The following is an 18133-nucleotide window of genomic DNA, read 5'->3' as shown; positions in this document are numbered from 1 at the left end:
GCCGTGAGGAGCAGGGACAGCACCTACTGACACTAAGAATATAAAATAGCACGCAGCAATTAATCACAATGTTATGTATACATTGCCTTTTGACCCAGAAATATCAATCCTAGGAACCAGTTCTAAAATGCAGAGTGACTAAAGCAGTTGTTCATTACTGTGTTATTTTTTAATAGAAAATAATACAAACAACCTCAAATTGTAACTGAATAAACTAAGGTAGATTCATCGTGAGATACATGACAACTGAAAAAAAAATTGAGGGTCATCTCTTTATATATTGTTCAATATATATATATGTATGTGTGTGTGTATCAAATTTTAAAAAGGTGCAGATAAATATAACATTTTGGGGAAATAGGTAAGCTATGAATATATTTTAGCATAACTTTTGAACAGGAAGGAACAGAGATTAGCATAGAGACTAGTAACTATTCTAATACCCTTGACTATATGGCTTTGGCTTTAGAATCATGTATACATTTTATGTAGTTAAAGTAATTTAAAATACAAAAGAAAAATTAATACCTAGAATTTGAAAATTAACTGAAGCTAATTATGTAACTGCATATTAAGTTTTTGTGTCATAATTATTCCATGTAATAACTAAGTGCTTTAAGAAAATGGTATTTTCACCATACATTGCCCATAGAATCTTTAGATGAGCAGATCTTATTCTTATTGCTCGTAGAAATATAGAGGTATTACTTTTAAACTAATCCCATATGTTATATACAAAAACAAACAGAAGAATTGTTAGGAATGAGGATTTTTCAGAGTGAGTAGAATTCATATAATACTGAAGTTGAATTAGAAATAGTAAGTTTATGATTTTTTTCCTTTCAAAAATGTTTCTTGATCTCAATGACAAAAGTTTTGTATTTATTGAAGAAAGCATCTGCTTGATGCATCCCTTAAGAAGGCCTAGAAATGATGACAGTTGTATAGTATATTTAGTGTTGTGTTGTACTTTTGATACATTGCTGTCTATAAAAAAGTAAGGAGTTGCAAAAATGCTTGCACACCCACTGTTGGCCCAGGTGGAAAGGCCTTCACAGTGTACAGTTTGTCAGAATGCGGACCTCTGACAGTTGGGGTGCTTTGGGAACCGGGTCCTTTATAGGTCCCTCTGGGCAGAGGGCGTGAAGATGCTGGAATAAAGGGAGATGACCTGAAAAGAGCCAACAACTAGCAAATCCGTGTGGGACTTGGCAAGTTGTGTGTGTGTGGGGGGAGTAGTTTTGCTGAGCAGGGGCAGGGGGGGCGGGGGGGCGGGGCATGGAAGGGACAAGTGGATGCAATCTAAATACATTATATACATTTATAAAACCACCAAAAATAATGTAAAATAACAAAAAGTAAGGAGGAGTCTTGGAGGAGGAGTAGATGGCATGCTGAAACAACAACAAAATGTTTGTAATGAACCTGGAATAGCCTGTGGTTCCAGAGATTAAGAAAAAAGATCAGCAGGACAGGGCAAAGATAGAAAGGCATCAACATAAAGGGGTTGGGAGGGGGACAGCGTGAGCATCAGAAAACAGTGAGAACCACAATTGGTTAAAGTTAATTGATTGCATATGAGCTCATGAGTTCATAACTAGATGTGACTTGGGCAATCTGAATATTGTCAATTGAATGAAAGAACCGAGTGTTTGTTCTGCCTTTCCCGTATGAATTCCATTTAGTGGTCTCGTACCCTGGCTCGCCCCCTTGAAAACCGAGCCTGAGACAAGGGTGTACTTTTTAGGCAGTTGATTTTGGACAGTGGTCTCAGGAAATAGCAGTGGATAACTAGGGAAAGTGGAACAAGGAAAGTCAATACGACAGTGTTCTTGGATTAGTCATCACTGTGGGCAATGAGGCTCCGGGCCAACGAGAGCACACTTAGTAACTGCCAGCTGATGTAAGAAGAGAGCAGTTATTTACCATCTTGCACCCTCATTTGGTCCAAGTTTCCCTCTTGGAGCTCTCCTTCACACCTCCAGGGTGTCATCTGTGTGTTAGGCAGATGTATCCCCTGCCTTGTGGAGTCAGAACAGGTTGTGGTGGAGAGGCAGAAGACAAGATGCAACGTGTCCAAAACCTGTGCAAATGTACACAATGAGGAGAGGTGCTGTTGGGTAATGTTTGTAAGAAGCAGATAGTCCCAGAAATGGCCACAGCCAAAGGTGGGGAGGGAGGAATAAAACAGGGAACAGGCTTCTACTAGTGGGATTACCAACTTGTCTCAATCAATGAGAAAAGGCTCTTCGAGGTAAAAATAATTCCACCGAATAAAAGAGAATGGGCAGAATTAGGAATTGCCATTTTGTAATTCTTTGTAGATCCGTTGATTCAAGCGTCAATTGTTCATCAGTGTGAGGATGGCAGAGCACTTTGCCATTGAGAGCTTGGGCTAAAACCCTCTGGAATTAGTACTCTGTCTTGGTGCCAATGGGGAAGGTCCATGCTCACATGCCTCCAGAGGAGGGGAATCACCAAGCACCTAAGTGTATCTAAAATGGTTGAATCTTGATTACATCAACTCTCTAGTTTCCAATCTTTAACAATTATAGAGGGGAATAGAACGATTAAAACGCCATCACAAGGAAGCCAACCAACAAATCCAGCCCTCGGAGTAAACTGCATGAGTTTCTCCGACAAGATGAGGAGAAAAGAAGGAAGAGTATAAAGGATTTTTAAGAGAACTAACTAACCCTGTGCAACAAGCAGACCTGTTTGGACCTCACTCTAACAAGCTGACTATAAAAACATCAAATAAATGTAAATATGTTTTTGATATAGTGCATAATTCAAATGGGGTTATTAATCGGTGTAGGTCTGTAAGAAAAATGTCAACATTTAAAAATTATGCACACTAAAGCATATAAGAATAAGATAACAGTATCAGGAATTTGCCTTAGGGCACAAAAGAAGCCAGGATCTACAGACCTAGGCCTGTGACCCTAGCTTCTTACAAGGAAGAACAGAGAATCTTAAGATCAAGGCTGCCCTGGGCTTCAGAGTAAATTCAGAGCTGATCTGAGCAACTTTGTGAAATTCTCACTTAAAAATAAACAAATGGAACACGTACTCTAAAATTCGGGACACTTTTGATTTTTCTTTCTAGGCAAATGGTATTAATTTTACCATTTTGTGGAATGTGCAGATATTTCTGTGAGGAGAATAATTTTTTTTGAGACAGGTGTCACTAGATAGCCCAGGCTGGTGTCAAACTTACAAGTGATAGGATTGAAGATATGTACCCCATGCCCATCAGGATCTAAAAAATTGGAAGCAGAAAATACGTGTCTTCATCTCTACTCTACAGAAGAAGGAACGAAAGACTTGGCCAAAGGAAAAGACCTGGAAAGTAGAAGAGTCAGAATTAACATTTGCTCATCTCTCTCCAGTGCTGACTTACTTTCAAAGTATACTATGCTTAATATATTTATGCATTTACTTTACAATTTTAGGTACACATTATTTTTTTTTACATAGTTTTATCACTGTTCCATGCATGATGCCAATAGTCTCTGTCTTCTGGCAGTCACCTACACTACTTTTACGAATTGGCCAATGGCTAGTCTTTGTTATCAGTAGCATCCACAGAGACAGCATTTCATTTCCAATATTAGCTTTTTAAGCCTGGTGTGGTGTCCCATGACTTTAATCCCAGCACCTGGGAAGCAGACACAGGAAGAGCTCAGTGAGGCCAGCCTGGTCTACATACTGAGTTCCAGAGCAGCCAGCGTTGTGCAGAGAGGCCCTGTCAAACAACAACAGGACATCCAAGCTTCTACCTCAGGCTCTCTCTCTCTCTCTCTCTCTCTCTCTCTCTCTCTCTCTCTCTCTCTCTCTCTCTCCCTCCCTTCCTCCTTCCCTCCCTCTCTCTCCCTCTCTCTCTCTCTCTGCCTTCCCCTCCCCCATCTCTCTCCACCACCACCCCCCCACTTTGCTTAGGGAAGCCACGTCACAGACACAGTGAAGACTTAGCTCCCATGCAACAACATAAATGAACCATCTTGGGAGCAGATCTGCCAGCTCCTTCAGGGCCTGAAGCCCTGAGAAGTTACCCAAACCAAACACATCCAGGTAAGATGCACCCAGATTCCTGACCTTCCTAATGACGTAAAAATAGCAAAGATTTATTGTCTTAAGTTGCTAAATAATGAAACATTTGTTACATTACAATAATTAACACAATTATCTACTAAACTTCATGCTCTCTGAGGAGACATTGCCAATTCTATTCCTTTTGCCACCCTACCCAAGTTGTCTTGTCTTTTATTCATCATTCCTTAACAAATGCTATTTAATAATATATGTATTCCTAAGAATATATCATTTGGCTTGCTGTTTTTAACTTAAAATGGAATCTACTCGACATTGTTTCACCGAGATTCACTTGTAGCCATGTGTATAGTAGCGCTTCGTTTGTTGTCACCATTAAATTGCATCCAGTCTATACATTTATATGTACATAGTGTGTGGCATACATACATGTGTATATGTGCATGTTCTCATATATTGGGGCACATGTTTGTGTGATTATACATGCATATTGTGTGTATTTGTGTGGAAGTTTACTGTCCTTTCTGATCACCCTACACTTTATTTCCTTAGGCAGAAAATCTAGCTGGACCCAGAGCCTGGTAATTTGGCTACTCTGGGGAAGCAGCTTATCCCCGGACTCTCGATTCCCTTCCTGAGCACTGGGGTTTCAGGGTATCATGTCATGCCTTCCTGACATGCCTTCACCTGGGTGCTGGGAATCCAAACTGCAACCCTGGCTCTTGCTCAGTACGTGTTTTGTCCACCGCACTATCCCCCCAACATGTTTCCAGGCTTTCTTTTCCTGTTAAAAGAATGCCATCATGAACAGGTACGTGGATGTGTCAAAGTGCATATGGCAAAAGGTCATGGTTAGCAATGGAATCTGCTTTGGGGTGAGTGAATATTCAACTTTAAAAATTATCCCAAAGAGCTTCCCAAAGTATCTTTTCCAGTTTATACTTTATCAGCCACTTATGATGGACCCTGTTGATCAGGTCGTCTCAAAATCTGATATTGTCAGACTTCTTCCGATAAGTCAGTTTTTGGGACCTCATTACTGTAAATCTCTTCCTTTGTCTTTTCACTAGATTACTGCCTGCATTTTCTCCATGCAATTAAGGGAAAGGTGTTTAAATCCACAACTTCTCACCATGCTTTTCTTCCCCACATGCTCATCCCTCATATTCACAGCAGCCTTTCCTCGCCATTATCTTCTCATTCGAAGTGTCTGACCTCAGAACTACTATATTTAGGGAGGAAATGGACCAAGACCCATGCTCCCTTTTCCAGTGTCTCATCCTACAGGGCACAGTGTGGAACTGACTAGCAGGGCTGCTAGTTAATTTCACACTAGGATTAGCTCAACAGGAGAAGCTGGCCCTTTCCTTTTACAAAGACTCTTGCCAGGGAACTGTTTTCTTTAGAAACTTGGACGGGGAAGATTTCTGCTGAGGTTTTCACTTGAACACAGACAGTATTATAAAAGGCCAGCCACCTGGGTTTTACAGCGCCGTCCTGAATAACTACATGGCCATAAGGCTCATCATTTAGCTCCTCTGAGTTTGAAGCCACTCGTCTGTAAAAACAAAAGTAGGTGGCCCCTGGGCGGCTTTTAAGTGCCAAAATGATTTTAAACAAAATTGCCCAGTAGACTGGTGCTTGGGGTCATTTTCTTCTCTCTCTGTCCTTACTTTCCTCTCCCTAGCCTGACTGATCTTAGCATTAGCCTTGGCTCAGATATGAAGTCTACATAGAGGATTTCAGAGAGTCTCTTATTGTGGTGCATCTCTTCTCTTTATTTATTTGAGGCAGATTCTCAGGTAGCTGTCCTTGAGTTTGCTATACAGCCAAGGATGACCTCGAACTTCTGACTCTCCTACCCCTACGTCCCAAGAGCTGGGATTATGGACATGCATCACCAAGTTCACTTTGCTTTTGTCTTCAGGCACTGTGCTCGCCACTGCCTCCCACATGCTCAGTGCCATGTCGGTGCCATAGAGCTTCTGTGGCCAATTGAATGAATAATAAATAAACGAACTAGGACCTATTCTCCTTTCCCATCTTCACACAGTCTATCATAGAGATTTTTAAAATTGAGTTTTATGTGTCAGCACACCATCAGAATCAAAGTCTCTAGGCTTGAGGACCAGATAGCAGTATTTTTCAAGTACCCTCCAGGAACTTACAGTCCGCAGGCAGGGTGGGACTACTGTTCTAAATGATGACCCAGCTTTTTTATTGTTGTTCCCTTTCTTCCTTTTCCTTCTCCCCATCCCCTCCCCTACTCTTGTCCTCCTCTTACTCCCTCCTTAATTTCTTTCTTTCTTTTTTTTTAAACAATGGTAGATAAAACTCCATTTCCTAGGATTCTGGTGAGTTCATATGTGTTTATATATATATATATATATTCTATTAAAATATAGATGAATATATATTATACTTTTGTTATATAGAATGTAATATGAGGTAAAGGGAAATTAGGACACATACATACATTTTATGCATATATATATACATATATATATTCAAATTATGCAGTGCCATGGTATCATATCAGCAATTGATTCCGTACAGTATCTAAACCCTAAAGGCTATATGAACAGATTTTTTTCTACCTTAAGACACATTTTTTTCTCCAACAGTAGATGATCTTTCAATCAGGAGCCCCCCCCCCATCACACACACACACACACACACACACACACACACACACAAATCCACATCAATTAATGCTAAGAAATCACTTTACACATTTATGAAAAAACAGTCAAGCTTTTTGTTGATAAGTTGAGTGACTAATTCAGTTAAATAAGTCATTGTGAAGTATTTTGTAGATTCACTGTCATTCCTTTCTGAAAACTATGACTTGTGTTTGTTTAAAAATACTTGCTGTTCTTGCAGAGACCCAGTACAGTTCCCGCTTACAACTCCAGTTCCAGATGATCTGGTGCCCTCTTGTGGCCTCTGCAAGCACGAGGCACACACACACACACACACACACACACACACACACACACACACACATACAGAGTGCTCACACACAAAAGAGGCCCAGAGGGGGGAGGGGCTCTGTTATTAACATTGCTAATATGGAAGCAGTGATATCCATTTGACAGGCTGCAAAGGATTCGCTAAAGATCATTTGAGAAGATCAGGTGGGTAGGGCATATACCCAGAAATTCATGTAAGAGAGATGTCACGGTCAACCATCATAGTATCAGAGCTGTTTCTTAAGATTGTCCTTGTTTGAATCACCCAGAGGAACTCTGCTGTATTCTGTCCTTTGAAATCATGCCATAAATAAACATCTGTAGTAAATATGTTTGAACATTATAGGGCTTGTAGGACTATGTTGGGAGTAATTGGTTTGAAGTGCATAACAAAATAAAAGGAATATGCTGATGCCAAAAGCACTAAGAGTCACTTTATTTTTCCAAGAATAAAAGAGACTATGCCTCTAAAGTCTAAACAAAGAATAACTACAAAAGCTGTTCTTTCCATGGACAGTGACAGAGCTTGGTGATTAAGAGGTCAGACATGGGAGCCAGATGCCTGCTGCTTGAATCCAGCTTTGCAATTAACTAGTAGTGCCATGTTGAAAAATCCTCTAAACTACCAGTACTGTAGTTTTCTCATTTGCAAAATGGGAAAAATAAGAATAAGTACTATCAATGGACAATTATTAAGATTAGAATGAGCACATAAATACAAGGAACTTAGCCCAGTGAATGACATAAAGTAAGCTTATAATAAAACTCCCCTTGGCTTCCACCATTCAAGGGAAGGGCTTTTTACCTTCAAACCAAAAGGGAATATGAAGCTCTTTTATTTTTTCAACTTTTAGGAAGACAGCTGCTTTTAATTCCCAAACAAATAATACAATTTACCCACATAGCATAAGCACATAGATGCAAACAGACAATTGAAATGCTGTGATGCTTTTGAATGTCACAGTAATTTTGTTCTAAGGCTGTTCCCACTTACAAGGCTTAAAATTTATAATTTAATTTACTTTTTTTTTTAAATTTGAGACATGGTCTAACTCTAGCTCAGGCTTACCTGGAACTCACTATGTATAGCTCAGGCTAACATTGAGTTCACCATAATCTTCCTGTCTTGTCTTCCAAATTGCTGGAATTACAAGCATGAACTATCAAGCTAGCATTTTATAATCTTACTTTAGATATTATTATTAAGAACATCTTCTAAAATATTCGTGTGTGTGTGTGTGTGTGTGTGTGTGTCTGAGTGTATGTATGTGCACCACATTTATGCAGGAACCCTGTGGAGGTCAGAAGAAGACTGGAATTACAGGGTACCATATGAGCTGCCATGTAAGTGGTAGGAACTGAACCTTGGTCTTCTGCAAGAGCAGTAAATGCTCTTAACTGCTGAACTATCTCTGCAGTCCTCAAAAGATCTTTTGAATTCGGCTCATGGTGTTGCTTCTTTTTATTATATAATTTTTATCCTAGTTTAATTTTTAAAGATTTATTTTGTCTTAAATCATGTATATGTGTATGTATGCACACCATATGAATGCAGGTGCCTAAGGAGGCTATAAGTTTTGGGTTATCTGGAGCTGGAGTTACAGGCAGTTGTGAGTCACCTGACATGGTGCTGGGAATTGAACTTAGTCCTCTGGAAGAATAATATGCACCCTTAATCACTGAGCGATTTCCCCAGCTCTATCGTAGAAAAATTTAAACTCACATGAAACTGGGAAAAGTAGAGCAACTTTAGGTATGCACTTTAGGTAATTATCAGCATTTTGTATTCCCCTTCCCAACAATGCTAGAATATTGTTAATCAAATCCCAGATAATATAACATAAATATTTCAAAAATAAAAACCTCCTTTAAAAAAAAAAGTAACTCCAGGACAACTGCACTTAACAAAATCTCTAAAATTCTTACTATTCAAAGGGCTTCAGAAATGTCTTCATATAATTTGCTTACTTATAAATATTTGGCTTCGTATTTTGGAAGACAACTGGCTTCACTCTTACTCCCTAGGGATGTAAGCTTCTGTAGTAGCAATTTAATAATAAACAGACTGGAGAAATGGGTCTCACAGCAGGTCTGGGTATTTTCTGTAACACTGACCAAGGATTTTGTCACATGACTTAGATTATTTTGCTGCCAAAGAAAGAAGAAAATAATGCTCCTAAAGTAGTTGTCACAGCTCAATGGCTTGCCATTAAGCCCCATGAGCTGAGCTGCATCTCTGGAACTAACATGGTTGAAGAAGAGAAACAGCTCCTGAAGTTGTCCTCAGATCACCACAGATGCCTGTGAACACAGGCATGCATGGACTCACGGAAATAAGAACTAAATAACTGCTTAAATTAAAGAGCGGCAGGGTATTGGTGGTGCATGCCTTTAATCACAGCACTCCCTAGGCAGAGCCAGGTAGATCTCTGTGAGTTCCAGCCCAGCCTGGTGTACAGAGCGAGAGTTCCAGGACAGCCAGGGCTACACAGAGAAACCCTGCCTTAAAAAATAAAACAAACAAACAGATCAAAGTGGTCGTGGTGTGGAAAGCAGAAGGACCCTTCTGTGGACATTGGAGACCCTGTGCTGCACACATCTGGCCAGCGTCTGTCTTCAGACATCTTCTGGGTGTGGTGCCAGCTGTTTATTGATTCCTCCACTCTCTTCCTTAAAAATATTTCCACAGGACTTATTTGTGACAGTTATACTTTGGTTCTCATATTTTATAACCATGCCTCAGGGTCTCTTCCTCCCTCCCTTCCTCCCTCCCTCCCTCCCTCCCTCCCTCCCTCCCTTACTTCCTCCCTCCCTCCCTCCCTCCCTCCCTCCCTTCCTTCCTCCCTCACTTCCTCCCTCCCTCCCTCCCTCCCTTACTTCCTTGCTTCCTTTTTCTTTGTTTCTTTCTCTACTGAACCATTTGTATTCCTTTGAAGGCCTAAGTCTGCATTCCTTTTCATTGGACTTCATTTTTAGTGTTTTTAATGTTGATTTAATGGCTGCCAAAGCAGCCCCTGAGTGTTTTAATGAGGAGACACTTTGTAATTACTTTATAGGTTACTTATAATTATCAGAATAAATAAGGTTTCCCTCTCAAAGTAGGTGGACAGAAATAAGTCTCAAAGGTAGTGTTTAAGCAGATAAAATGTTAATATGTTTGTATGGAGGAATTCTAAAAATAAGAGAAGCCACATCTTTGAGTGGATTCCTACTATATACCCTTTTGCAACCAGGAAAGCAAACGAGAAAAACATCTTCATTGACTAAACTTTGAAAATAGTTGATGTTTTATCTTGCCTACTTATTTTCCTCAAGTCTGATTTTTTTTATTACAAAATCAGTATTGCTGTTCTTTTTAATATATTTTTAAATTTTCATCTGTTTATGTATTTATTTTGTAATACATTTTTGGAGTTTGGTTTGTGAAATCCATTCAGAAGAGCTAAGATCCAAGGTGCGCGCACACATACACACACACACACACAGAGAGAGAGAGAGAGAAAGAGAGAGGGGGGGAAGAAAAGAAGAAAGAAAATGAATAAAAAGATATAAAATAAATTACTTATAGTGGTCTTCATTTTTTTTTTTTTTTTGGACAAATATTTATCCCTGTTTCCTCTGAGGTAGAACATCATTTCTTCCCTAGCAACGCTTGTTTTCATTAACAGAATGCGGGTAGAAGTCACATGGGTGCTGATCCCAAGCCTGGCGTCATGTAGTTAGTTCCATTTATTTCCATGCACTTCTACCAGCAACATCAGGTAGCTGTAAAAGGATACAAGACATGGAGCCCACCAGACTTAGCATGCACCCTGGGTTATGTGCACCACAGTTTCAGCGAGGACTGTGCAGAAGAGTTCAGCCTAGAACATGTGTGCCTAGTTGACCTGCAGAGCAGACTGATAAGAAATGTAGCAGTAAGTCCTATGAGATAGTAGGGCCCGATGAAAGCTGTTGGAAAGCCACAGAGAACTTCCTTCTTGGGCTTTGTATCCATTTAGTTCTGCTCCCCATTTCAGTTTGGACCTGAGGCTGCAGTGTTGCTAAAATGAAATTCATTTATCAGGAGAACTCTCATTATAAATATGAATGCTACATCATCACATATGTAATGCCCAAGCAACTGGGAATATATCTTGTACCGATACATAACATGTATGATCTATGGAGTCAAAGAAATTAATTTGACCACATTTTTGTGTCTCTGAAATCCAAGTGTAACTTACGATTGATGGCAAGTAGTAGCTTAATTGCTACAGTGTTCGTTGTGATTATAGTATCTCAGTAGCTTCCAGTGATGCCTATTTTGGGGGAGGGGCGTGTGCCCACATGAAGGCTTTGGCTCCACTGGCTTTTGCTGTGGTTGATTTGGTTGAGTTTGGCAGGTCTTAACTCTATACAGCTAAACATGTCGTTTTAGAACCCAGACAGGACTAACCACAACCTCGGACTCTGGGTGGAGGGACAGAAGCTGATTCAAAGGTTACTAACATATTTAAAGCTGCTTCGGTGAGGCAGCCTAGTTTGCTTCCCGTTGCTGTGACAAAGCACCATGACCAAAAGCAACTTTTGGGGAGGAATGTGTTTATTTCTCTTACACTTCCGCATCACAGACCGTCATTGAGGGAAGTGAGGGCAAGAACTCGAGCAGGAACGTGGAGGCAGGAACTGGAGCACAGACCACGGAGGAGTGCAGCTTAGCGCCTTGCTTAGCCTGCTCTTATGTAACACAGGACCAACTGCCCAGGGTGGAACTGCCCACAGCTGCCTAGACTCTCCCACGTCAACCATCCATCAAGACCAATCAAGAAAATGCCTGCACAGACATGTCCACAGGCCTGACTGATAGGAGCATGTCCTCCTTTGAGGTTCCCTAATCCTAGGTGACTTGAGTTTGTGTCAAGCTGACAAGAACTGTCCAGCCCATATGGTCTTTGTCATATCCACTCACGTTCAATTGGCCAAAGCAGGTCACGTGAGAAGGGCTGATAATGGAGTGCAGATGTGTGCTCTGCCCACTGTGAAGCTGAGAAGGCATGTGAGGACAGAAATTGGGAGCAGCAACAAAATCTGCCATGGCAACCTTTTTCCTTTTCTTGTGGTATATAAAACAATGGTGTGTTTCACAATGGCTGGCATCTTAGTGTCAGTGCAATAGACTATATCATGGCTTAAAAGAATCTGTCCTCTGGGCATAATATTTTATAAGCGCCTTTCTTTTTTTTTTAATTAATTATTATTTTTATTTTTTCTTTCTTCTTTTCTTCCGGTTGAGCTTTACCAAAAAAAAAAAAAAAAAAAAAAAAGCGGAGACTTGTCCATTGTCTCTTTGGGATTTTCCTCTCCTTAAATCAAAACGCTTGATGACGGAGGTAAGGGAGACTTGTTGGCACCTTTCTGTTAACCCCTAGTTAACTCATTATTGTTACCTAATTTTGTAGATAAAGGAGGTTGAATTATGGGCAAGTGATGCGAGGACTGTGTCTACAGCATTAACTATTAACTAATTGTTAATCATTTAGCTCTTTCTCACACAACAGAAACTGATACAGCATCTACTACGGCAATGTCCTTTCTTGTCACTGGAAACCAGCAGGATTTCCATGGCTCACGATCATATGGAGTGGCAAGTAGCAGCTCGATGAGAACATTTCAGATACAGACAGCAGCCATGACCAACAGCACCCGCTCTTGGGGGGGGGGGTGCGCTTTAAATAAAACAGTGAAATCTGATGGCAAGGATTCAGCCTTACAAAGACCTTGGGGGTGGGGCAGGCAGCATCCCAAAGAGACTAGCAGATGCGTAGATTTCAGAGCAGTAGAAGAGAAAAGGACCTTGGGATAGAATATGGTGAGCAATTTCAGGGTATGGGTTAAAATGAAGATTGCGATGAGAGGGCTCCAAAGGCAGTGGCTTGCATACACGACAAAGCCTCGTATTTTCCTCACGACAGTGAAAAGGCTCAAATAGACAGACATGTCCTGCTGCTCTCTCCACGTGACTTCCACCCTGGGTTGGCATGGGCCACTAGTGCTTGCGTCCCATTACCATATGCACTGATATCCCAGCTAACAGGAGTGACGGAAATGAGGTAGAAGACACTCAAACTAGAGGGCTGGAGAGGTGGTTCAGTAGTTGAGAGCACTGGCTGCTCTTCCAGAGGACCCAGGTTCAATTCCCAGCACCCACAGGGCAGCTCATGACTGTAACTCCAGTTCCAGGGGATCTGACACCTTCACACAGACATGCACGCAGGCAAAACACCGACACACACAGACACACACAAAATAAAAATAAATCTTAAAAAAAAAAACAAACCTCAAACTAGACGTTTACACACATTGCTCTGCTCATGTCCCAATGATTGAAATTTTGTCCTATGACCATATATTAGCTATGAGGGAAGCAAGGAAAGGCTGTTTCTTTGGATTCATGCAACTGGATAAACTTTGCTGACTATTTCCAATCATGAAAGAGGATAAATAGTTTCATCTGCAATGTACGGTAAAGTTGTTGATACAGACAGAATCCTGGGTATGTAATGTCATGCAGGCAAGGAGTTCGAACTATATTGAAATGTATTAATTCTCTGTTGTTGCTTTTCAATTTCAATGCTTTAAAATCAGTATTTATCTCCTCACTTTTTTCTGTGAATCTGAAGTTTTGGATATGTACAGTGGGGTGGGTTCACCTTTGGGTCTCTCAGACCACTGACATGAAGCCATGGGCTAGGGCTATAGTCATCTGATTGAGGCAGGGTGGGGCGGGGGATGCACTCCCAAGGTGGATTATTATGTATTTATTGTTGGAAATCTCTTGATTGGTGGAAATTCTTGAAGGCTGTTTGATGCAGGCTTCATTTCTTGCCCCGTGAGTCTTTCTAGAGACTTCCTTGAGTACTGTCAGGGTACGGCAGCTGACTTTTCCTAACTGAGTAAGACAAAAGAGAAGAAGGAAATCACAGCACATCTCATGCCCTGACCTCAGACACCACCCCTTGATGCTTTGCTTCATTTTGCTTCTTGTACGATCATCAAGAAGATGGGATCATGTTTCCTCCTTTTCATAATCACTTTCCCTAATTTAAAAACAAAAACAAAACCAAAAACCTCTGCTTGAACCCTGTCGAATGGTGTCTTTGTCTCACGGCTTTTCTTAAATCGCAACAACAGGTAGATGGCTATTACTTAGTTTTAGCTGTTAATAAATGTGACTAAGCCTATGGGTAAAGTAGAATTAGACAGTAAGGTCCGAGATGCGTCTCAGATGTAGAGCAGAAAAGACATAGCTGACTATCAGAAAAACTTTAAGGCATGAACTGCTCATCTTCATTTCCAGACTCTACTTCAGTAGACCGAAGGTAGGGAGGTGATCAATCGAAACTGGAAACTGGGCTGGTAAGAGGTCTCAGCAGGTGAAGTTAACCACAAAGCTTGACATCTTGAGTTCAAGCTCCAGGACCCACATGGTGGAAGGAGAGAAATGACTTCCCAAACCGTATACTGCCACACATGCACCATGAATACACTAGCGACGCCCCACCTCCATGATAAATAGATAGAATATACTAAAAATGAAAAAAAAAAAACAAAGCATGAAACCCACACCTCCCTCTTTTAACTAGTCATTTTTGTTTATTACAATTGCATACCAGAATGCATTATATATAATACATTGTATCTATACCCGTGTATAGATATAATGCTCCATCTACACATATGTATGCGTATAGATGAAATGCACTCTAGTGCTCTGCCTCCCATCCCTCTTCTTTCCTATACACATCTTTCCCCTTTATCCATGCCTTTTTTTTTGTTTTTGTTTTGTTTTATTTCCTATGGAGTTTAACCAGGGCCATCTCCATCAGTTAGAGCCTGGTAGGGTCACTTACGGGGACACAGCTCCATACTTTGCCTCCCTTGCTCACACAATCTGTTAGTTGCCAATGGTTCACCGATAAGAGGTAAAGCCCTCATCCTTGGCTGGCTGTTGGGTGGCCCTGCTGGTACGGGCTCAGCTACTGTAAGTTCACGATCACCACGCACGGCGAAGTCATGATCATAAAATGGCACCTCAGCCTCCTTCCTATCTTCCAGTTCTGACATCCTCTGAGCCCCCTCTTCTGAAACGTTTCCTGACCTGTAAGGGAGGTGTTACAAATGTCTTGTTTAGGGGTGAACACTCAGCCATCCTTTGTCTACAGCAATCCAGATGTAGAACGCCTGGCTCCTTCTCTGGCACCAGGCAAATACTTCTTCATTAAGAAGTCTGGAAGCTTTCCTTCCTTTTCCTTTTGTGGATGTTAGTTCTTTGTGATATCAGATCTTCTCTGAAGGGCTATAGTGTACTTGGAATTTTCTTTGCGTCTCCAACCAGCTCCCAAACAAAGACATGGAGACTCATTATTAATTATGACTGTTCAGCTTTAGCTTAGGCTTCTCCCACTAGCTCTTTTAATTAATTAAACCTGTTTTTTATCCGTCCATATTTTGCCTCTGGGCTTTTTGCTTTTCTTTTATTCTGTATATCCTACTTTTCTGCTTGTGTCTCCACGGCATTTCTTTTCTTCCCTCCTCTGAGCCTAAATTCCTCCTACTTACTCTCTCTGTCTTGCATATATCTCCTCTTTCTGTCTTTCTTCCTTCCTTCCTTCCTTCCCTCCTTCCTTCTTTCCTTCCTTCCTTCCTTTCTTTTTTGTTTTTTGAGACAGAAGGTTTTCTGTGTAGCTTTGGAGCCTGTAAGCCTGTAGACCAGGCTGGCCTTGAACTCACAGAGATCTGCCTGCCTCTGCCTCCTGAGTGCTGGAATTAAAGGTGTGTACCACCACCACTCAGCTGTACTTCTTGCTACTGGCCATTCAGCTTTTTATTAGACAAATCAGGTGCCTTAGGCAGGCAAGGTAAAACAGCAACACATCTCTACATAATTATCAAATGTAACAAACACAGCTTTATATAGTCAAACAAATGCATCACATCTTTGCATAGTTTAATTAATATTCTGCAACACTACAGTGAATCTGTATCTAGTCCTGAGATTTTTTTTGATTGGGATATTATTATTATTATATTATTATTATTATTATTATTGCTTCAATCAAATTATTGACCATAGGCTTTTAAAAACTATTTCATCTTGATATAATTTGACAGGTCATGAGCATCTAGAAATTCATTTTTTAATCTTTAAATTTTCCAATTTAGTGAAAATAGACTTTAAAGCTACAACTTATAGTTTTCTGAAGTGATCATTATCTTTTTCTTTTTAATCTCTAATTTTATTTGTTTATGTATCCTCTCTCTTTTGGTTAATTTGACTAAGGGACTTGTCAATATCATATATCATTTCAAGGAAACCAAGTCATTTCTTTTTCTCCTTTGTATCATTTGTTTGTATTTCATTAATTTCTGCTTTGGTTTTCAATATTACTTTCCATGTACCACTTTTAGCTTTAAATTGATCTCATTTTTCTAAAGTCTTAAGGTGCGTTATTAAGTTATTAATTTGAAATTTCTCAAAATTGAGAAACTGTTTTTGTGTGTATGTGTGCATGCACACGTGTGCACAGTGGCCCTCAGAGGCCAGAAGAGGGATTGGATCCCCTGGAGTTTCGGATGGTTGTGAGATGAATGTAGTCTATTTTGATAATGTTCCATATGTTGCTGAGGATAATGTGTGTTCTTTGATGCCTGTTAAGTCCCCTTGATTTAAGGTATCATTTTATCCCATTGCTTCTGTATTTCATTTTTGCCTGGATGATCTGTTTACTGGAGAGAAGAGGGTATTGACATCCCCCACACTTACTGTATTGTGACAGTCTGTGGCTTTACATCTCCTAGTTTTGTTTTATGAGCTTGGGTGGACCTGTGCTTGCTGTGTGTGTGTTTAGAAGTGTGATATCATCTTGATGGATAGTACCGCAAAAGAGGATGAAGTGGCCTTCTGTACCTCTTCAAACTATTTTTTGGATGGCATTTATTTTGTCAGATATTAGAATAACGATGCCTGCTGGGGTGCTAGTTTCATTTGCTTGGAGTACCCTTTTCCCTCCTTTTATTGAAGGTAGTGACGTATCCTTGATGGTGAGGTGTGTTTCTTGGAAGCTGCAAAATCATATATCCTGTTTTCTAATGCAATCTTGCAGTCTGTGTCTTTTTATCAGGGAACCAAAAAACACCCATAGTCAGAACTATTAATGACAAAATTATTAATTTTTAAACATTTTATTAGGCTTTTCTATGAGGCATGATCTCACTGTTAAGTCTGGCTGGCTTTGAACTCACAGACAGCCACTGTATCTGCCTCCCAAGTGCAGGGATTAAATGACATGCTACCACATGGCTTCCTAGACATTTTTTTTTCATTATTCACCAGGTATTGTTTATTTTCCCCTGTGGTATCTAGGGGATGATTATCCTTTTCTTCATCCCAAAATATTAATTCCAGTTTCCTCTATAGAATTGGCTTAGTAGTAATAAGGCCCTCTAGTTTGTTTTAATCACAAAAGGTATTTATTTCTTTTTAACTATAGGAATGTTTTACAGGATATAGTATTCTGGGTTGGAAGTTGTGATGTTCCAGAGCTTGGAACACATCTTTCCAATCTTTTCTGGCTTTAAAATGTTTCATGACATAAACAGCTGTTACTAGATATGTGACTTGGCCTTTTTCTCTTCCAGATTTTAGTATCCTTTCTCTGTTCTGTGTTCTTAGTGTTTTAACTGCAATGTACCACAGGGAGTTTCTTTCCTGGTTCTATCTATTCAGCATTCTTTAAGCCTCTTGTATCTGTTTTTCAATGTTTGAGATTTATTATTTTACTGAAAACATTTTCTATACCTTTATCTTGGAATTGTTATCCACTTCCTCTGTTCATAACTCATAGATACGGTCTTTTTGTGGTGTTGTAAAGATTTAGCATGTTCTGCTCATGAGGTTTGCTTTTTAATTGAGTGAGTAATCCAGGTCCTCCACTGATGGGAGATGTCATTCTGTAAATATGTGTCTCTTGTTGGTTAATGAATAAAGCACTGTTGGCCAATAGGAAAGCAAGGTAGGTGGGACTAGGAGACTAGGAGGAGAGAGGAAGTAGTAGGGAGGAGATTCA

The sequence above is a fragment of the Phodopus roborovskii genome, unplaced genomic scaffold, assembly GCF_943737965.1.
Source record: "Phodopus roborovskii unplaced genomic scaffold, PHOROB, whole genome shotgun sequence".
Lineage (NCBI taxonomy): Eukaryota > Metazoa > Chordata > Mammalia > Rodentia > Cricetidae > Phodopus > Phodopus roborovskii.
Note: the sequence above shows the minus strand (reverse complement) of the source record.